Raw genomic sequence first — 23022 nt, 5'->3', positions numbered from 1 at the left:
TTTACTGCTGAATTTTACTGTTTCTACTGCAGTTCATCATTACTATTGCTAATGTCAAATTGCTAAATTATGGTTTGGAGTTGGCTTATAAAAGCATAACAGTACTAAAGATATTAACCTAAATCTTACAACTTAGATAATATCATAAACATACAAGATGAATATGAATATACAGAATAGGCTGGGACAATTGCATCTTCAGCTGTGGTTATTTGTATAAACCTCAATAGTGAAGTTTATTGGACCTGTGATCCATTCACTTCTGTTCCCTGTGGCAGTTTCAATAAAACATTTTAAAGACTTCTGATTCATTTTCAAATAAATCACATGGTCTCTTTTGTAAACCAGTTGTGTTTTTCCAGAGCAATTACAATATGATGTTACTGAACGGATAAAAAATTATGTTACTAAAGAAGGAGAAGAGACAAAACTACAGGAGCATTATTCATATTGCACATCTTCTAGTTAAAATAAGAGAAAGTTTATTGCTCATAACAAGTCTCTGAAGTTAATAAAAAATATTGTGCTAAAAAGAAAACATAACCTACCTTATTGGCAAAATTCCTTTTATCAAATAAACTTAGTGGATGCCACCTAGCATCAATGGCACAAAATGTGGAGTTACAAACATATATGTACATTATCTTGCATTTGGATAAAAGCATTGACGTATTTTATAAATCAGTTCTTGGAACATGGTAAGTTTAAAAAAATCCATTACAATTAAATGATTTTTAAATTTAATTTAAACAATTAAAAATTAGATAATTACATAAGAGGAAAAAGTGATTTCTTATCACATTTAACACTAAGATTTCATACTGAAGGACAAAAGACCTTTTTAAGAAAATTAACTACAATTTTCTTTGAAAGGATGTGTTGGGGCTAGCACTTAAATATCGTAAGCTATGCAGCAAAAAAGGGTGTAACTAAGCTTTTGCACCAAAAGAAAATCAGTTAAATATCCTGCCGTGTTTATTTTTAAAATGTGGGCCAGGTGTGGTGGCTCACAGCTGTAATCCCAGCATTTTAGGAGGCTGTGGCAGGTGGATCATGAGGTCAAGAGATCAAGACCATCCTGGCCAACATGGTGAAACCGCGTCTCTACTAAAGATACAAAAATTGGCTGGCCATGGTGGCACATGCCTGTAGTCATAGCTATTCAGGAGGCTGAGGCAGGAGAATCGCTTGAACACAGGAAAGGGAAGTTGCAGTAAGCCAAGATTGCACCACTACACTCCAGCACTCTCTCTAAAACAACAACTAAAAAAAGTGGTTGATACAATGTTGCAGAAAATAGCAATCGTTTTGAATATAACTAGGTTAAAGTTCTTTAGTTACAAACAACCAAACCAATTTCTGAGTTAATAAAAGCTTGCAGGATTGATGGCAGGCTACAGAAAGACGCCTGGGAATGGGATGGAATGAAATCAGCTTCCAAGGCTAAGAATCAGAAGTCCAGCAACTGTGGCAAATCAGGACCAGGCTGGTGAAAGCCTGCCACTCAGGTGAGACAGAAGGCCAGAGGTTTAACTCTCTTTTTTCCTCTACACAAGATTAAAATATTTAACTTTGAATAGCAGAAGACAGGGACCTGATAAGAGTCCCACCAGATTGTATTTCATTCACCAAACTAAAGTACCATAAAGGAGCGAGGTAGACAAAATGTACCCAATGTCCAAAACAGGTAGACTCTTGAGAACTTTATTTTCAGCATATTATGTAAAGAAATGGTCAGCAAGGACAGGAGACTACACTGCCACATGTTAAAGACAAGATATCAGGATTTCTTAAGAAAAACAAACCATGACAAATGGTTTATCTCAAAGAGTTTAACTTTTATAATATTGGATAATTTTCTTCATACCAAGAAACAGAAACTGACAACATGTTTTATATGTTATGAAACATTCTATTCTCATGTGTAAATTCTGATACAGAACAGAGTTAAATGAAACTGCAAAGTAAATTTAGAGGCCCATCAACCTCACCTCCCAAAACAAAACATTTACTAGATTTCCAAACTTCTGAGTATGGTCTGCTTATAACCGTATCTGCTGGAACACTGAATGTTGTCTTCAGTAGGAAAAAAAATCTATAAAATCACTAGATAAATATGTATTTGATCTGAATATCTAGAACTTTTGACATATTCCCAAATTCCTGCAAATTAGAGTTTTTAAAGAAATAAAGAGGAGGAAAAATAAGATGTGCATCCTAACCAGGAGCTCAAAATATTCATCACTGAACCAGATATTGTTATTCTAGGGAAAGATAAAATCAATGTGATCTCACTGAGATTAAAAAAAAAATTATAAATTTAGGAAGTCTATGCTTTATATTTAATCAGTTTACTTTTTAATTTTTAAATTTTAATTTTAAAATGTTAATTGTAATAAAATGCTTTTAACTGCCCAAAAATTGGTGGGCTCTACTTTCTCATGTTGAATGGTCCTTAAGTCAATGGAGATGCCAGAACTTGAGAAATAACCCTCCAGCAGCAGCCTGGACTCTACCTATAAATCTTGAGCATATTAATCTTTGCCCAGAGCTCAAATCTGGTGACACAATGAACAGCATTCAACATGGATCATAAACACGAACACATTTAATAACGGTTATAGGAAACTTAATCTTAATCTTAGAAGACAGGCATGCCACACTCTCTTTTTGGAAATATGTACTAGAAACTAAGATGATAAGTTGAGTAATTTAACAGATAATATAGTATATATTTAAGTATAAATTATCGTGATTATTTGTCAATTATAATGAGAAGCAGAGTGGTTTAGAAAGTACATGAGATTTGGAGACAGAAGTTGCCATTTCCCTGGTTTTTCTATCAAGAGAATATTTGCTATTGAATGAATTATTGTACTTAATATCTCTAAACCTCACTTCCCTCTTCTGTAAAATAGAGAAAAATAACGATACTACATGAAAAGTAAATAAGGCAGCAGTGTGTACATTATAAAGTAATCTAAAAATATTGCTGACTTTTCCATGTAACTTCGCAAGTCTTCATTCTATTTAGCCTAAGGAAATAAGATTAAAAATGTGTTTTAATCTTCCAAAAAAGACTAACCTTTTATCCTACCCTTCAGAATTAAAATTAAGGGAAGTAAGAATCATCATAAATGATAATGTCAAGTAGATGTAATTCATCATTCTTATAATATTTTAAGTGTCAAAATAATCTCTTGTTGGCACCAATCCTAATATCAGCCAGAAATGGTAATGTCAAAACTGTCATTACACTTTTTATTATTGTGCACATTGTATTTTTAATATTGCCTTCATTTCAAATTCTTATCAAATTATGTGAATTACCACCAATAGCATTTAGATTTGCATGAATAGAAGTAAATACATTTTCCTGCTACTTGATTAGAGGAGAAATATGAGGCCTTAAGACCTTCATAGGTACATAGAAAGTTCTTTTCAGAGCTTAAAAATGTTACCCATGTTGAATGAAGTAATATACACTTTTCTAATACCAATAATCCCTCTAGACTTTTTGTCTTTCATCAGTGTAAATCTTAACTGCAAAGGCTGATGCTGATGTAAGATAAACTAACGAAAATAAATAATTACTGGCTGTATTAGTCCGTTCTTGCACTGCCATGAAGAAATACCTGAGACAGGGTAATATATAAGGATAGAGGTTTAATTGGCTCATGGTTCTGCAGGATTAACAGAAAGCATGGCTGTGGACAGCTGAGGGAACTTGCAGTCAGGCAGAAGCAATGGGAAAGCAGGTACACCTTCCATGGCCCGAGCAGGAGGAAGAGAGGAGGGGAAGGTGCTACACACTTTTAAACAACCAGATCTCATGAGAACTCAGTCCCTACTTATATGAGAACAGCAAAGGAGAAATACGCCCCCACGATCCAATCACCTCCTACCAGGGCCCTTCTCCAACAATGTGGATTACAATTTGACATGAGAATTGGTGGGGACACAAATCCAAACCGTACCACTGACAAATAGCACATATTAAGAAATATAAATTTTGAGTGTCGCTTTAAGTTTTAATAATAAAAGAATAGCACTTACTACATAATTTCTCTCTGATTAATAAGTATTCCCCAGGTTAACCAATAAATCAAAATCCTAAGCCAAACTAATCCTAAACCAGCTTACAAATTCAATCCAGAAACCAACTCCTCCCAGCATACAAGGTTTGTGGTTTCCATGGCATTATCTCATATCATCTGCCCTTATAGCTATTACCTGCTGGATATCTGTTGAGGCAGCAACAGCAAGTTATTACCCAGATACATTCTCCCTTTCTTCCTTTTAGTAATAAGATACACAGCATTTCTGGTTGTCCTGTGACCACTTAGACCCAGCATCCTTGAAGCCAGGTGTAGCTAGTGACAGTATGGTTAATGAGGTAGGAATTGAAGTGATACATGCAACATACAGGTATCTCCTAAGAGCCGATGTTACTTGCCCTGTACCTTCTCCATACCCCCTTATCATTTCCTTAGAGATGGAGATGACTGGGACAATGATGGAAACCACAGATTGAAAAATTCAGAGCTTTCCTTTTAACAATGAATTACTTTCCACAGCACAGTAAATACAGTTTGTTGCGTTAGAAAGAAATAAACTTATCTTTTGATGGAATCTGTATATTGGGAGTCCCTTAGATGCAAGAGCATGGCCTGTGTCCCAACTCACCACATCATCAGCTGCAGAGGATAGACTAACTTGGTCTCAAGTTTGTAAGCCATGGTTTTCTAATTGTGTTCCCAGAAACAGCAACATCAGCATCACTTCAGAATGTTCAAAATGAAAATTCTTGAACCTAATTTAATACCTAGTGATTCAGAACAGGAAGGCCCCCAGATCTGTGATTTAGCAAGCCTTTCGTGTGACTGATGACTTTCAGAAACACAGATCTAGACTAAAGATTACAACCTGCAGTCTTTATTCAGGATTCACAGCAGGACATTGGTGAAGACCTATTCTGAGAGAGGAATGACCAACTCTGAAATCAAGATAGCTGAAAGAAGGGATTTTCTATGCTAGGTCATTCAATGCTAAGCAGTATTAGTAGAGCTCTACAAATTTAAAACACTGAAACACTTAAAACCTAGGGAATTACAGTCTATCTGCTGTAGATTGGAGTAACCCATCCTGGAAAGTACTTTTCAATCACCTCACCATTAGATTAACAGTTGTCTATTACACGAAAGCTTGTATTATTCACTTAGTGTTCATGAAACATTTGTGAAAGTAAGAGAAGGAAGAAATAAAGGAATGAAGGAAATCATGGAGAGAAAGAGGGAGGGAGGGAGATTATTCATAAATACTTGTTGATTAAATTGATGACCAGACTATCTCTTCCTACTTGGAATGAATCCATCCCAATGTTAGCACTTTATAAGTAGTTGAATTTCAGCTTAATTTTGGGCCATAGAAACTCAAGAATGAAGAGGATTTTTCCTATTTGGCTCATGGCAGGATAACTTTGTTTTAGAAAATGAATAATATCATGAAAACATTTAAGACTACAGCTAAGAACATGCCAAACTAGCAAGAAAAAAATCTTTGATGAGGAATTCAGTTGTCAATTTCCATACAAAGGCTTATCCAGCGTAGGCATGCAGGCAGTCTACACATGGAGAAGCCAAAAGCAGCTTTTCAGTGTCTGGAAGCCAAGGTGAATTCTAATGATTTAATCACTTCTGCTCCATATCTTTCTCCTCATTATTAAAAGACTCAGAAGAAGCCTCAGAGTGAGAGAAACAAGAAGTTGGGATGCACCTCCAAGACTTATTTCCAGACCCCAGTTTTGCCCCTAGGGTTAAGATAGCATCACTCAGCCAGGTGCCATGACTCACATCTGTAATCCCAGCATTTTGGGAGGCAGAGGTGAGCGAATCACCTGAGGCCAGGAGTTCAAGACCAGCCTGGCCAACATGGTGAAACCCTATCTCTACTAAAAATACAAAAAAAAATCCAGGCATGGTGGTGAGGGCCTGTAATCCCAGCCATTCAGGAGGCTGAGGCAGGAGAATTGCTTGAACCTGGGAGGCAGAGGTTGCAGTGAGCGGAGATCATGCCAGTGCACTCCAACCTGGACAACAGAGCAAGATTTCACATCAAAAAAAAAAAAAAAGAGATGGCATCGCTCAAAGAATTCATGAAAGAGGATAGGGAGGGGAAAGCCCTAATGTGAGCATATGAAAGGATCATGGAGGTTCTAGGTCACAGAAATTTGATGGAAAGTTGATGACACCCTGATATTTAAAACATGGTGGCCAGAATCTCAGACATAACGTGTTCATCAGTCTGCTTCTGAAATCTGAGTCAGAGCTAATGCAAAGAAAAATGTTAGAATGTAAAGACCATGACCTTACCAGAAGCAGGTTAGAAGGTTTTCAGCTCACTCTTCTCATCAGCCAGCAAGGAGCATGAGGTACTGAAGCTCTATCTGCAACATGACCCCACTCTCTCAGGCATTGTTGATGTTTCCTGGCAAAGTGCCCTGGCAGCTTCTTTTCCTCACACCAAAGGTTTCATTAAGCAGATGATTTTAAGAATAATTCTCACTCTTCTGATCATTCTGGAGGGCTTCAAACTGGCCTCAAAATCCCCTCCAAAAAAATGCAATAATCTTGCCACTTATTTATTTTTTATTTGTTCAATCATTCATTTAACACCTATCAAGTATTAACACTTATTTGTACTCAGTTCTGTGTTAGGCCCTGGGGGGTCACATTCCCAAGCTTTGAATTGTACATTCAAGATAGGGGGACATAATTCAACGTATTAAAAGTACCACAGAAGCAAGAAAAAGATCGAAAAAGAGAAATCTAACCTGAACCAGATAAAAAGGTTTAGCATATAGCAGGAAGAAAAGAGCAGAGAGCAGTCCAAGCAAAGGGCACAACACCAGCAAAACAGGTGGAAAATGTTTTCTGTATCAGGTGAAGTATAAAGAATTCAGTGAGGTTAACTGCACTGAGTGTATGGGGTCAGGGGTAGAACATGAGGCCAGAAGAGACTGTTGGGGCTTCATTTGTAAATATGGCTTCAACAGAAATGGAAAAATTTTCTAGAGTCACCTACTGTACACCAGGGTATACCCCAGCCTGAATTTCCTTATGCAATAAACAGAGCTCACTCGATTCCCCACTCCTATTATCTCTACCTCCTACTCTTTTGGAACCATGTAATTCCTTTTAACTGTCGGCCTTGAGGAAGGAGTATAATTAATTAAACTGGTGACTGGGAAAGCCTGAATCTTTCAATCTTGAATGCCAAGGAATGCAAGACACAAGAAGCTTTTGAGCAAACAGCAAAGGTTGAAATATGCCAATTTCCTTTCTCAATCTTGACAATGTTTATTTTCTTGGCATTCAATATAAGTAGATGAAGTTCCTTGTTGGAAAAGGCATGAAATTCAAAATAGATTATCAAAGTTTAGGCTGGGAGAAAGGAATGTTTTGTAATCTTTATGTATATTGCTTTTAAAAAAGTACATACATCATTGACTTCAGCTGGACTTAAAAGGGATAGATTCTCTGAGCTCTCTTCTACTATGGTATTAATATTCATTGCTGGGGATAAGAAAGAAAGAAAAATCTATTGTAAAACAGTAAAATAAGGTTAGAAATGTCAGCAACAAGCAAACACAATGCCAGTACTATGCCGGAGCCAATGTAAATTGGTAATAGCAATGCATGAGGAACCTATTTTAGTCTCCTCAAGATGGAAGAGCTGAATCACAGTTCCACTTGGCTGCTCAGAGGGCTTCACGTGGCCCCTATCAAGAGCAATCCAAAGACTCCAGATAGAAAAAATGAGAACATCTCTGGAAGAAACATCAACTAAAGTCACTGAGAAATAACACTGCAAAACTGTCAATACTGGCAAAAAAATTAATAAGTTTGATAAAAATGTTGGTAAGACTAGCAATGAGGATTCCTATACATATACTTCTAGTAAAGATGTAAATTGAAACATGGACCTTAGACCACAACTTGGCATTAAAGCATTTGTAATGTAATTATATTTCTTAGACAAACTCCAGGAATTATGTAGACCAATATTTATAGTAATATTGTTCATAATAAAACAGAAAATACTCAAATGTTCACTGGAAGAATTGATTTTTATATAGTTATATAATCAGACAACAAAATGTTATAGTGCATTACTTTTTAAATCAAGAACTAAAACCAGAAGCAGAAATAATTTTAACAAGTTCTTTTTATTTTTAAGGTAAACTTTTATGTCTCATATTATGCTTGAGAGTTTTCTTCAAAGATATGATGGAAATCATTTACTCTGGTAACTTCAATCATATTCTTGAAATTCTGTAAATGTGTTTCCTATAGTACATCTCTGTGTATTCTGAAATTACTAGGTGATTTTTAAAAATAATACTAAATCTGGGAGGGAAGGACATAGTAATTTCTCAATCAATATTTGTTGCTTATTTAAATTAAGTCAGATCAAATTTGTGTGTCTATATGATTAATAAGGGATCCTCCAAGAACCATAAAGTACCTAAGAACTGGCACTCCTAATAGTTACCTGAGTACCCAGACCACCATCTTAAGGGTTATCCTCAGAATTGAAAAGGGTTTGCTATAACTGCTCTGTGTCTAAGATATTAAAGACCTCACATATTTATACATATATAGTATACATATTTACCCTTTCTCTACTGAGAAGGCCTAAAAACAATGACTCATAGTAGCAATGAACAATCTTATATCAAGTTTTTGCTTTCTAAATGCCATTTCTTACTAAAATAATCCAGAAATTATTTGCAGAAAGGGTTGATTTTAGGGCTGCTTCAGGGAAAGTGCAAGATGAGCCTGGAACATCTTGTTAATCCAGAAAGTCAGGAAATGTTGAAAGAATCAAAGGGCCACATCAAAAAGTCATAGGAACCAGCCTAAAGAAAGGCCCATTGGCTAAATCTAGAACAATCTGGGCAGCAAATTAATGATGGTAATGGATTATAATCCACTGAATAAAATAATACCATGAGTTCATTCTGACATAAGTAAATAAATAAGAGGGAAATCTCTCCCTTATAGTATAATGACAACTAATAAATACAGAAAAAAGATGGAGTGTAAAAAGCATCAGTGGATGCTAAAACTAAAAAGTAAAATCTTGCTAAGAAACAATATTTATATGTATTCACATAATATCTTTTTATTGATTATTGATTAATTACCAAAAAAGTAGATTTACAGTGGAGAATTCTGACATCACCAGTATTAAGAAAATCTGACATCATGTTGCTCTGGGTACAATGGCCTACAAGGTAGATGGCATCTCTTCAGTTGTTTCCTTGCCAAAAAATAACTAAATACAAAAAAAAAAAATGAGGAAATGTCAGGTAACCCCACATTAAACGTCATTCTACAAAATAATTTAATAACTCAATTATTCTATAAAATAATAATAAAATCATCAAAGTCAAGAAAAATGCAGGCTGAGGAACTGTTCTAGATGCATTGAAACTAAAGAGACCTAAGAACTTCCATGCTCCTAGACTAGATCCTGAACCAGGGAAAAGCAATAACAGACACTAATGGGAAGACTGATGAAATCTGAATAGCCAGTACATTAGATAATACCATTGTATCAATTAAATTTCCTGATATTAACAATAAAAATAATGTTCTTATTTTAGGAAATCATGCTGAATTATTGAGGGATAAAAAGATCCAAAGTTTCAACTTACAAATGGTTCAGAAAAAAAATTAAAACACACATAAGGAAAATAAGCTCATATAAATAAAAATCTACATACTGAGAGAGAGAGAGAAAGGATGATGAAACAGAAACAGAGGAACCTAGCTGAATCCTGAATAAAAGGTTTTCAATGACTTGCCAGAGACACTTGCCCCTCACCCCAAACTCTCTCATGGACTCTGTACTTTAATAAGAGGTAGAGCCCTTACATAATCCAGACAGACTAATAGAAGGACAGCTCTAAATGACAGAGTCTACATACTGAAAGAGATGCAATGTGTGTGGCAGGGCAGTGATGCACAAATGGATGTAGATTCTGAGTATCAGATCAGGAAGGATGAGGCATAAGGTTTGACCCAACTGAAGTAATTGTCAAGAGTCTGTTCACCCAAAGTTCAAGAATAATATACTTGGGTCATAAATATGGCAGTTGTGTTAATAGTCTGATAAGTTGGTCAACTGAAGCTGAATCTAAAAATTATCTATGTCAGAGGTCAGTAAACTATGGCCCATGAGCCTAATTCCATTCACCATCTGTGTTTGTAAGTAAAGCTTCATAGAAACAAAATTACATTCATTTATTTCCATATTATCTGAGATTATTTGTGAACTAAAATGGCAGAGCTGAGCAATTGAGACAGAGACTACATGGTCCTCTTAGCCTAAGATAGTCACTGTTGAGCCTTTTACTGAAAAAGCTTGCTCTCCCCTGATCTACATCACTGAGGTCAAAATGCTGGAACACTCAAGTGTTATTAGAGAGGAAGAAGCCCTGATGGTAAATAAGAGGTTGGAATAGATCTATCATAAGTAATTTGCTCACCACCTCTAACCATAATCCATGGGCTGCTCAGAGAAGGCTTCCTTTACCAAGGCACTGATGAGAACAGCAAAATTAAGAGGTTGAAAAACTGTGTTGGCCAGAGATAATGATGCTGCATTAAAATCTGCCTTCCTGATTTCATTGGAAATAAAGGGATCCCAGAGGGGTAGAGACCAGGCACTGGCATTAACCATAAGCAATAAGGTGCATGCAATTAAACAATAAGCTTCTGGGGAAAATGGGGCCAGACTGTTTTGGCCCAGAGGGATTTATGAGGATGGTAAATTGATGATGGAATTCCTAGATATGAAGCAGATGGGTTGTAAATTAAGGTATTTCTGAACTTGTATTGGCAGAAATATGCTGGATATGGTTATCAGAAATTTAAATCACCAGAGTAAGGATCTATGGCCTTTCACCCAACCAGAGCAATCAAATTCACAAACTCAAAGGCCCTGCCTTGACCAAGGGAGAGTCTTGGACCCTTGAGGAAGGTCCATACAAGACAAGGAGAGATGTTTTCCAGTCCTTCCCAGACACGTATCTGTGGCTGTTTTACTAGGTTGGCTATGCACTAAAAGAAGGAAAATACTCAGGCTTTCTGAGGTTTATTAGAACCTGGTTCTGATCTGATGCTAAGCTCAATCGCTGAAACACCACCACTGCCCAGAAAGGATATTTATTCAGTCTTGACTCCAGTTCCTATAACAATTTATCCAGTGGGTCCAGTGGAGAGAGTAAGATTAGGGTATTTATTTCTCCAACTTTCTGCAGTGTAATCACGGGCTGCCTGCCTCTCTTACTTGAAATTTACAGTTCAAGTCTCCATGTACATTTCTCTTTTACTAAGTTCTAGTAAGCACTTTTTCCCTTGCCCCTTCAGGCATAGGCATCATAAGCGTACCTTACCATTACTACTTCTAAACTCGGGGCTTCCTAAACTTACCCACACACCTTTGTAAAAAAGTCTCAAAATTAAAGTCTCTTGTTACAGCCACAATACTGTATACCAAAACCCACAAATGCTGTATAACAAAACCCACAAATGCTGTATAACAAAACCCACAAATGCTGTATAACAAACAAAACCCATAAATGCTGTATAACAAAACCCACAAATGCTGTATAACAAAACCCACAAATGCTGTATAACAAACAAAACCCACAAATGCTGTATAACAAAACCCACAAATGCTATATAACAAAACCCACAAATGCTGTATAACAAACAAAACCCACAAATGCTGTATAACAAAACCCACAAATGCTGTATAACAAAACCCACAAATGCTGTATAACAAACAAAACCCACAAATGCTGTATAACAACAAAACCCACAAATGCTGTATAACAAACAAAACCCACAAATGCTGTATAACAAAACCCACAAATGCTGTATAACAAACAAAACTTACTTTAGTAGCATCCAACAATAGACACTTATTGCTTGAATCTCAGGTATCAGTTAGACTATCAACTAGTGAACCCTTGGTCAACTTCGCTCATATGTCTGACAGAGGTCTGATGGCCGCTCTCAGCCTCAGCTCTGTTCTTTGTGCTTTTTGACCTTCAGGAGGTTATCTTGGTCATGCTCCCATGGTGTTGCAAGAGGCGTAACAAAGGAAGCCCCAGTACACAGATTTCTTCTACTTGTATCCATTCTGCTAAAACTGCCTCGGCCAAAGCAAATTACAAAGTTGAGCCTAGTACCGAAAGAAAAAGGGGGTAGGGAGATATGGCAGGTCACCCTGCCTATAATGAAAAAACTGCAAAATCACATATCAGAGGGGACAAGTGGGGAAGGAATAAATAATTCAGACCATCATTGCAAACCATGACATTCCTCAAATTACTCATTTTGAATGTGCCATCTTTTCCAGATAGAGCCCTGTCTAGTTTATTTAGAGAGATTAAGAGGGTACTTGAGTTTCCTCACTAACGAATCAAAGCTGTGAAATAAACCATGCTGACTAGCTATGGCATCCATAACAATAACCATTGTCTCGGCTTGGTTAATAACACAAACCGAAGTAGCTATCACTAAGGACAAAGGCACACTGGTAGAGGCAAACCAACTTTCAGAAGAGATGAAGCTGTACCATGGTCAGGTCCAATAGATGAACATGGGAAATAAAACAGAAAATAATGAGGTATTTGGATACAGGTAAGAGTAAACACAAATGGAACAGAAATATGAGAATATTCTGGAAGGACATTAAATATGAACAATATGGGGAAACCTCAGACTTTACATTTATTAGGTCTCTCTACATGGTAGTTCTAATTGATCTACAGGTACAGATTCACATAGCACAATAGGGAGTAACAAAATTTGCAAACATGGGGACATTATAAAAGTTTTAGAAAGTCATACAGACTTCTTTATATCATCACATCTATACTCACGGCTTACTTCCTTGATCATCCCTCTCCTGTATCCCTCTTTGACACTCTTATTCTTTGTCATGTTGAACTCCCTTCTCCTCAAGTTTCTTTCTTGTCTGTCTCTTTTCTTGTCTATTAAAAATGCAACTAAATCAAAATAAGGAGTGGTGTGTCCCAGTATGTATTTATGTATTTCAGAAGCTGTCCCATTTGGCTGTCACCCATTTCAATGGATTCTCTCTCCCTTTCTCATTAGATGGCAGGACTAGTGTAAGAGTCCTTAATTTCAACACTAGTGTCACAGTGAGGCAAGGAAACACAGAAGCCAATCTGAACACGAGAAAGCCATAGCTCATAAAGCAAGTTACCGCCTTAGGCCATAGGAAATTCTTATCTCAATGTTCTTTCACAATTTCATTATGGTACACTCAGGAAAACCATGTGTGCTCATATTTGGGCCAAAGTAAAAAAGAGAAAACAAAAACCTCCCCTACTCCATTTGGTCAGTAGTGGTGTCAAGTGGAAATGCGGCAAGAGAGGGGTTGCATAAGGAAGAATATCACAAAATGTTACAAAGACACAAGCTATGGCATTTGGAGACAGCTTACATGGAAGTCTCCAAATATTCTTTCATTATCAGGAAAACACACTTCTGCAAACATAACAGGCTACAGTTTTCTCCAAGTTCTCATTAATGTTTGACTTTTAACAGAATGCCAAGCACAAGCCAAAATGAAATGTCATTTTTAACAATCTAATATGATTTAAAATCCTGTAGAATGGCTACATGATAGATCAATCTTCATATGAAATCTCCTCTATGACAATATTCTGTATTCTGTGTAATCATGCATATTTCGCATTCCACAGTCAGTGTAACACACAGGTAGAATATTGGCAGTCGGAAAAATAGTAAAAATATTGCCAGACATTAAACTTTTCTGGATACAAATCACATCTTTTAGTAAAAATAAATTCGTGAACATTCAAGGATGGGATTGGAAGCAGCTTCCTCATGTAAGGATGGCAGCTGGACCTCACATCCCAGTTGTGTTTCCCCTGGGATCACGTTCTCCTTTTCTTAATTCCAGTGCTACCACTGCGGGGGGTAGGAAATACTGTTGTTCCACATTTAATGCTGTGGTCCAAACCCTGCAGTTCAAACCACCGCATAAATCACACTGAAACAGTTAAGTAAACATGTTATGCAAGTTGAGGATCACAAAAAGGAAATCTACTAAGAAGGTAACATTAAACTAGATGTATATGTAATGGCTACAATATTTTAAAAATAATATAACTATGTATTTTTAATTCCCTACAGCTCTCTGAGGCAGTGAATCAAGGATTTTTATTGCTTCTGTGGAAGAACCCATAATACCTCGGAAAAAAATTATTCAGATTTGAGTGTTAAATCAGATTTGTTAAATTCATAGTAAGAAAATAGCCTTGAAAGCCTGGTTTCTTTTAGCAAGAGCACCCCTACATCCCCCTCCAGGCACAAAACACACAAACTCACACGTGCCCCTAATTTCCAAAGCTCCTCTTCAAATATCAAGAAACTGGGTGTCAGCTGGAGTACTTACTGGAAAGTGCCCACGCTCAGTGAACTCACTTCGGGCTCCTCCCTTCCAGTAGACCTCTGTGCAGGGCTGCAGCACAGCACAGATGGCTCTGTCCACATCACTACCTGTTTACAAGGCCATCGCTGTGGTTATGGAGACACCTGGAGTTAAAACAGACTTGCCTCACTGATTACAAGGAGCCAACACAGTGTTATTTTGCATATTTGCACAACGTTTCGCTGTGTCTTATTTATTGAAATTTGTAAAGATGTCACAGATTGTGACTTGAATGTTTCAGCATATGTCATCTTACGGTTTCAGCAGACAATGATGCTGAGTCACTGTAGATGACTTATGTCCTGGGCTTGTCCTTAAATTGTCTTCTATGCCCAAATTGCCTGTAGATAATTTTAAAAATTAAATTAAAAACAAAATTAAGGTTAAACCTTTGAGAAAAGGTGAAGCCCAAACTTGGTTTAAGTACTTTGTATGGAAATAAAAGATTTTTCTGAATTGTCTGAATAATTCCTGCATTACTTATTCTCAGCCAATATAGCATCAGAGGAATGAAGTGTTAACAGAAAATTCTGAGAGAATTAACTCATTTTTATATTTTAAAAAAGGAAAAAAATCCTCTGGATGCATCTACAGACTAAGGAAAGTACAATTTTCCATTTTCCATTGGTAACTATACTTACAGATGGCTACTGAGAAAATATGTTTTCCACATAATCAAAACAAAGTTTGTGTCTATGCATATGACTAAGTTTTGTCTATTTTCTATATATAAAAGTGCTTTAAAAACTGAGTACTGAGTTTCTGCAAGTTCATTTTATGCTTTAATTTTTTGAGACAAGGTAATTTCAAAGAATCATTCTATTAAATGTAAGTAACTAAAATATTATTAATTAAAATTTCTATATTCCCTGAAGTGGTTTTTAATTCTTACTTTAGTATTATGGTTTTTATTACCAATAAAAATTAAATGTGCACATTAAATATCTAACATAATTTGAATATACTACAAAATGTTTATTATTATATTCTAAAGTCAACTAAAAATCAAAATACTTTGAATAGTTAAATACAAACCTAAAGAGAGTATTTATTTCTCAATATAGGGAATCAATAGCAATTAAGTTAAAATATCATTGAAAGAAAAGACCACGTTATACATCTTTTTTAGTTAAATCTCAATAAAACCCCAGAGTAGGAAAAAGAAGAAAGAGACAAATGGGATTTGTGAGCAACTTGTTCATAGGCTAAGTCATGAAAGTGACTGAACTTACCCAAAGATACCATAGACAATGACAAGAGAGGTAGAAGGAGAACAGAATTCTGGGAGAACATTTCAACATTGGAAAGACAGGAAGAGGAGGAGAGCAGGGAGTCCAGGAAGCAGACCAATAAAAGTTTGCAAGCTCTATAAAGACCTCCAAGAAATTCATGACCAAAACACCAAAAGCAATGGTAACAAAAGCCAAAATAGACAAATGGGATCTAATTAAACTAAAGAGCTTCTGCACAGCCAAAGAAACAGAGTGAACAGGCAATCTACAGAATAGGAGTAAATTTTTGCAATCTATCCATCTGGCAAAGGGCTAATATCCAGAATCTACAAGAACTTAAACAAATTTACAAAAAAAAAAAAAAAAAAAAAAAAAAAAAAAAAAAACAAGCAACTCCACCAAAAAGCCGGCAAAAGATATGAACAGACACTTCTCAAAAGAAGACATTTATGCAGTCAACATACATATGAAAAAAAGCTAATCATCACTGGTCATTAAAGAAATGCAAATCAGGAAACAACAGATGCTGGGGAGGATGCAGAGAAATAGGAATGATTTTACACTATTGGTGGGACTGGAAATTAGATCAACCATTGTAGAAGACAGTGTGGTGATTCCTTAAGGATCTAGAAATAGAAATACTGTTTGACCCAGCAATCTCGTTACTGTGTATATACCCAAAGAATTATAAATAATTTTACTATAAAGACGCATGCATATGTATGTTTATTGTGGCACTGTTCACAATAGCAAAGACTTGGAGCCAACCCAAATGCCCATCAATGATAGACTGGATAAAGAAAATGGTGACACATATATACCATGGAATACTATGCAGCCATAAAAAGGGATGAGTTCATGTCCTTTGCAGGGACATCGATGAAGCTGGAAACCATCATTCTCAGTGAACTAACACAAGAACAAACAACCAAACACCACATGTTCTCACGCATAAGTGGGAGTTGAATAGTGAGCACACATGTGAGGAGAGGAATACCACACACCAGGGCTTATCAAGGGGTAGGGGACTGGGGGAGGGATAGCATTAGGAGAAATACCTAATGTAGATGACAGGTTGACAGGTGCAGCAAACCATCACGTCACGTGTGTACCTATGTAACAAACCTTTATGTTCTGCACATGTACCCCAGAACTTAAAGTATAATATACTAAAAAGAACTCAAGAGAGAGGCGTGCCCTTAGGAAGTAAAAATGGCTGAAAAAGAATCAAGGTAAGAACATAAGATGAGTGAGAAGGATTTTTAAGGTATTTGAAAAAGAAAGAGCGGGCAAGGTATGTGCCTATGTGCCATACATATGTGAGCGTTGGTCTGCGCTGTGCTGTGCTTATAGTTGCTAAGCAATTAGTACAGTGGGTAATCATTTGCCTGGGGTGAGAACTCTGCCATGTGTGCCAGATAATGCCAGCATGACCAGGAGGTAGTCTGTTGTTGAGTGAGCTGTCTACATGAACACTCAAGCCAAAGCTGAGTTTTGTCTATGGAGGCAGTTCATGCTGTCACATAAGGGCCGATGTAGAGAGGAATTTTAGGTAATGACTGAGAGCACTGTGCTGAAGTCAGACTCACTGGGTTCATATTCTGATTCACTTACTTACATCCTTGAGCAAGAGAGTGTCATCAGCAGAGTGGGGATAATAAAAGCATCTACCAAGTAGGATGGTTATGAGGATTAATTGAGGCGATACACATGAAGCCATTAGAGTAGTGCCTGCCAAATAGTAGGTGCTCAATTAATATTAGCTACCATTTGGAATGAACTGTGACACAGTGCTCTTGACAGTGTGTCAGATAAATTAATTCATATGATTTAAGCTCCAGTCTTTTCACATCAGTAGATGTCTGTCCTTCACCAGCCAGTGAGTACCAAGGATGCCACATTCCTGTTTAATATGCACATAATGCCCGATTTCTGGAGCAATCTGTTCCCTGTTATCTCACCGTGCTTTTGAGTTCTCGAGCCTTCTGGTCAAGCCTTATGATACCAACACCATTGTCAGTAAGCCTTCTCTGGGGACTACGCTGCTAGGCTCTGAAGGCCTCCACAGGGATGGGCTGTTGTCATCACCTGTGAAAAGGGGCAGGGCTACCCATCCTCATTAACACTCAGGAGATGGGAACCTCCTTTACTTCTTCACAGCACAGCTCATGTCAGGCTGCAGTTCTCACAAGGCTCCACAGCGCATGCATAGACAACAAAAAGTCCAATACAGTTTAGCACATAACTAACTTACATCCTGATGCAGCTGCCCTTGGGCCCATGAAGCCGCCTTGTGTTCAGAATCTCTCTCAGGATTTCTTACCATCCCTACATGGCAGGAGCACCTTGTGTATTTTAAGCTGTGAAATCCAGGCCCAACTTTCACAGCCTCAGAAAGAAGAAGAATTTTACCTGTCCTCCAGTCCACCATTTACCTTCACAGTATCTCTGCAATCCCTTGCAAAGATGGCTGCCCTTCTCTATTAATCTTCCCCTGTAATGTGTAATGTAGGAACTTAGTTTTTATTCAAAGCACATGTACACTCAGGGCAGGGCTCCAAAAGATGGTGTTTTACAGGCAAATTAGCCTGCAGCCTATGGGTGTCATGTTTTTCTGGCATTCTAGGGAGCATGCACGTGGATCTGGTCAGGCAGAGGTTTCAGTTCCACAAGCAAGAGGGGACATCTGATCTTTCTGGGGATGCTCTTTGCTGATCTTCCTCTGCCCTTTGGTTTGAGACCAAAGTGTACACAGTGACATCTTCTGCCAATCCTTGATTAGGTGTCATGGGTATAGCTAGCCCTTCGCTCTACCTTTCCTCAACCACCAAGTTATCAGGCTGACTTCTTCACTCCTCTTCCAAGACCTCATCCATCTTAATCTGGGGTCACTGTGACTTATCTCAATAGTCTCCATGGAGTGGCCTCAGCCATCTAAGGAAATGACCATCTCCCTACAGGTAAGACTAAATGGTGGATATTTTCATTTTATGAGTATGTAAGAAGAGCCTCAGGAACTTTCATCTTTTTTATTTTATTTATTTATTTATTTATTTATTTATTTATTTATTTATTTATTTATTTCTTGAGATGGAGTTTCTCTCTTGTTACAAAGGCTGGAGTGCAATGGCTCGATCTTGGCTCACCGCAACCTCCGCCTCCTGGGTTCAAACAATTCTCCTGCCTCAGCCTCCCGAGTAGCTGGGGCTATAGCATGTGCCGCCATGCCCAGCTAATTTTTGTATTTTTAGTAGAGATGGGGTTTCACCATGTTGACCAAGATCGTATCGATCTCTTGACCTCGTGATCCACCCGCCTCAGCCTCCCAAAGTGCTGGGATTATAGGCATGAGCCACCACGCCCAGCCCAGGAACTTTCATCTTTAGGTGTTGGGCACTGCCCCTCCAGGCAGTGTTGAGCATCTACCCTGAACACCCTACTCACTGGCTAAACATCTGCTAAGGGAACCACAGAGCATCTTACTCTTGCTGTCATGCATGGTCCCCTTCCTTCTTCTCTTCAGCTTCAGGATACCAAGAAGCTGGCTTTGATATTCATGCAGATCAGCATGCCCTGGAACACCCGACTGAGGAGAGCTCCAGCCAGCAGCCACTTGGAAGTGCTTGGAATAAGGCCTATTTGTAGCAGACTGAAGTTGGAGAAGTGAGAACCACGAATCAAAATTAATTTTCATAAATGTGATACTAGAACGAAGGAAATAAACAAAACAGCAACTTCAAGTACATGTCCATTTTAGGAGAGAGGATATTCCACTCATTTTTTAATTCATCCAAAACATGCTAAGAATGTACTATGTTCCGGGCACTGAGCCAAGTACTGGTGAGGCAGGGGAAGAGCTAAGGTTGTAGCCGTGATCACCAGCAGGTGCCTCAGTTTCACATGGTTAGAGTCAGTGGGGGGAGAGGTAGACATTAAGTAATCACACAAACATGAAATCAATCACAATTGTTAGAGGTGCTGTGATGAAGGGTTTAAAGTTCCTGTAAGAACATATAATAATTCCTGAACCCACTCAGAGCATTCGCAGAAAGGTTCCCTAAGGAAGGGATGCCTAAACTGAGACATAAAGATTAGGGAGGAAAAGGGGAAAAGAGAGACCATGAAAGCCACATATTTCTTTTTTTTTTTTTTTTTTTTTGAGACGGAGTTTCGCTCTTGTTACCCAGGCTGGAGTGCAATGTCGAGATCTCAGCTCACCGCAACCTCCGCCTCCTGGGTTCAGGCAATTCTCCTGCCTCAGCATCCTCAGTAGCTGGGATTACAGGCACGCACCACCGTGCCCAGCTAATTTTTTGTATTTTTAGTAGAGACGGGGTTTCACCATGTTGACCAGGATGGTCTCGATCTCTTGACCTTGTGATCCACCCGCCTCAGCCTCCCAAAGTGCTGGGATTATAGGCGTGAGCCACCGCGCCCGGCCCACATATTTCTTTAAGCAAATCATCTTTAAGTCTGGATCTGCAGAGGCATTTTATTATTACATGTAATATATGTTATGGATATTATAACTATATGTGTACATAAAAATATATTTGCACATAATATATAAGCAGAATTGTCTTATTTTCAAAAATCACAAAAACTGATCTTTTTGGATAGCTTAAATAAATTATTCAGGACCAACACATATTGCTAGGCTAAGGGCACTTAAAGTCAATGAGGGTTGAGGAGAACCTGGCTTCTGAATTCCCCGGTGCTAGTATTGCCTTTCTGTGAATTAAATGGCCTTGAGCAAGTCACTCAGTCCTTCAAGATCTCACTGCTCACAAGTAAAATTTGAGTGTTATAAGAAATTATATTAAACATCCTTTCAAATTCCACAACTCCATATTTCTGTAATTATTGCCTGCAGTATCTAGAGACTTAAAATTAAGATTAAATAGTTATCCAAAGGCTTTCTTCAGTATGAACACCTATGTAAAACAGCTAGGAAGAAAATTAGCTCAATCCTACTTGGAGTTGAGAATGGCTTATACCTTAAATTAGGTCCGTTAGAAGAGTAAAATAGGAATAAGTTTTCCCACTAAGCTCCTTTTTAACTATATCAATTTTGGGTTATGGAATCCATTTTGAAAGTCTGGCAGAAATATATGCTAATGGAGTTCAGGATGTAAAGGAACTAGAAACATCTTGCAGTGTTACAACTCATTAAAGTACTTACCAGACCATAGAGTACAGCATCTGAGAAGAAAATCGGGCTCTGAACCCTTTTCTTAATTAAAATTCTCTATTTAATTCCATTGAAATATACAGTAAAAAAGAAATAAGATGAAAATTCAAAGCAGAACAGTCATTGAGAAATACTGCCCTAAGTCCTGGCTATTTGTTTTTCAACTTGCAGGGTATTTCAAGTTGCAGAATCATGATATAGTTAAAAATATAATGAGGAATGGACACTGGTGGTTTTATAGGAATTCAAGATTGTTTTTTGGTTTTCATGCATCAAGCTTTTTGTTATTTAAACTTTGTTACTGTCATCATTTTTCTAGCTGTTGAATTTAACCTTTGAACACCACAGACTGCAAGACTATACAGCGTGCTTGCAAATAAATGAGAAACGTTACTGAGACCAGTGATCCATAGGGCATGTCAGCCCACGGTGAAATTTGCATGAAATGACCCCTCTTTTCTTGTGCATGTGTTGTTAAGCTGGGCATAAACTGCCCAATTTATAAACCACTATCTATGAATTTACCTATATGATACCTAATACAAAAATAAAACACTTAAAGGCTAGTCAACACACAGATAAGGCAGAGAAGCATTTGAATTAATTATAGAATATGTGGGCTGGATGAGACCTCAAGGTCTTCTAGATGAACGTTTTCCAAATGTGCCTGAAAATAAATATCATCTGAAAGCATGTTTAAAAGGTTTAAAAATTATAAGCTGACAAAATATAATTGAATTCTATCATCTGAATTAGAATTCTCAGTGAAAAAAAGCCTTGACTAAATGGTTACAAGTGCTCTCAGGTAACATCTGAGAAAACCTCATCCAGTCTAACTTCCTACCTGAAATTTCAATCCCAGCTTATGTAGTTCCTAATATTTTATGTTCATTAAAATAACCTGGTTCATTGTTTTTGTTTTCAATATTGAGTGCAGTGCTTCTTCCACAGACATAATGAATTAGAAGAACCTCTAGTATAGGGGCTGTGATGGTTAATTTTATGTCAACTCAACTAGGCTAAAGGATACCCTGTTACCTGGTAGAACGTTATTTCTAGGTGTGTCTGTGAGGGTGTTTCTTGAAGAGATTACATTTGCATTGGTGGACTGAGTAAAGAAGCTCACCCTCACCAATGCAGTGGCTATCATCCAACCCATGGAGGGCCCAAATAGAAGAAAATGGCAGAGGAAGGACAGATTTTGCTCTTTTATCCTGCTAAGATATCTTCATCCATCTTCTCCTGCCCTGTTACATCAGAGCCCCTGGTTCTTGGGTGTTTGGACTCAAATCAGAACCTACATCACTGTCCCCTTGCTTTCAGGTTTTGGATCTTGAACTGGAACGATACCACAGGCTTTCCTGGAGCTCCAGCTTGCAGACAAAAGATTGTGATTTCCCAGCCTCCATAATTGAGTGAGCCAATTTCTCATAATAGGTCTCTTTTGTGTATATCTCTACACACCCTACTGGTTTTGCTTCTCTGAAGACCCTGACTAACACAGGGGTTTGTGATCTGTTTTTGTTTCATTTTGTTTCATTCTGTTGTGAGGGTGGGGGTGGGGTTCGTATGTTTGTTCGTGTGCCACAGATGATACTATAGTGCAGGCTGGCTTAGAAGCAGCCCCCAGCGTCACTTTCCCTGACAGAGGTTAGCCCATCTCTGCTTGGACACCTCCAAGCCAAGAGCCCAACCACTGCCCCCAGCATAATTACAAATACTTTGTCTTCTCTATCTAGAAAAACTCGCATTTCTTCACTCTCATTTTGCCATACAAACAAACCTAATCTATGAAAAGAAGCACATAATTTTATTCCTATGATCAATGTATTGACAGTGACTCGGAAGAAAGGTTTTATGTTGTGACAACATTCTCTTCAGGGCAAGATGGGAGGAATGGAAAGGGGAAAGGGGAAATCTAGTCAAAACCTGTTATTTGGCAATGTGCACAAATAACAATTAGTTGACTAGCTAAATTTGTAATGCTAACTAATAAGTCCATCAGAAACATAGCTATTTGCAATACAGCATTATACA

At 37.7% G+C, this 23022-nt stretch overlaps 2 protein-coding genes across 4 annotated transcripts in view; both read right to left on the bottom strand.

Moving 5' to 3' along the window:
* The window catches only part of INPP4B (inositol polyphosphate-4-phosphatase type II B), a 988233-nt gene that overhangs the window by 942663 nt on the left and 22548 nt on the right, over window positions 1-23022 (bottom strand). For 2 of the 3 annotated variants that reach the window (XM_054252897.2, XM_054252896.2), the window contains exon 1: window positions 11971-12091. The exons of the other annotated variant lie outside the window; for it this stretch is intronic. The gene's annotated coding sequence lies outside the window, so the exon portion shown is untranslated. Of the gene's footprint in view, window positions 1-11970; window positions 12092-23022 lie in introns of those variants that run through there. 3 annotated transcript variants of the gene reach the window in all.
* LOC144581682 (uncharacterized) overlaps window positions 14526-23022 on the bottom strand; it is a 316803-nt gene continuing 308306 nt past the window's right edge. Inside the window, exon 4 of the mRNA XM_078366066.1 lies at window positions 14526-14666. The gene's annotated coding sequence lies outside the window, so the exon portion shown is untranslated. The remainder of the gene's footprint in view (window positions 14667-23022) is intronic.

Source organism: Callithrix jacchus, chromosome 3, assembly GCF_049354715.1.
Source record: "Callithrix jacchus isolate 240 chromosome 3, calJac240_pri, whole genome shotgun sequence".
NCBI lineage: Eukaryota > Metazoa > Chordata > Mammalia > Primates > Cebidae > Callithrix > Callithrix jacchus.
Note: the sequence above shows the minus strand (reverse complement) of the source record. Positions and strands in the feature narration are given on the sequence as shown.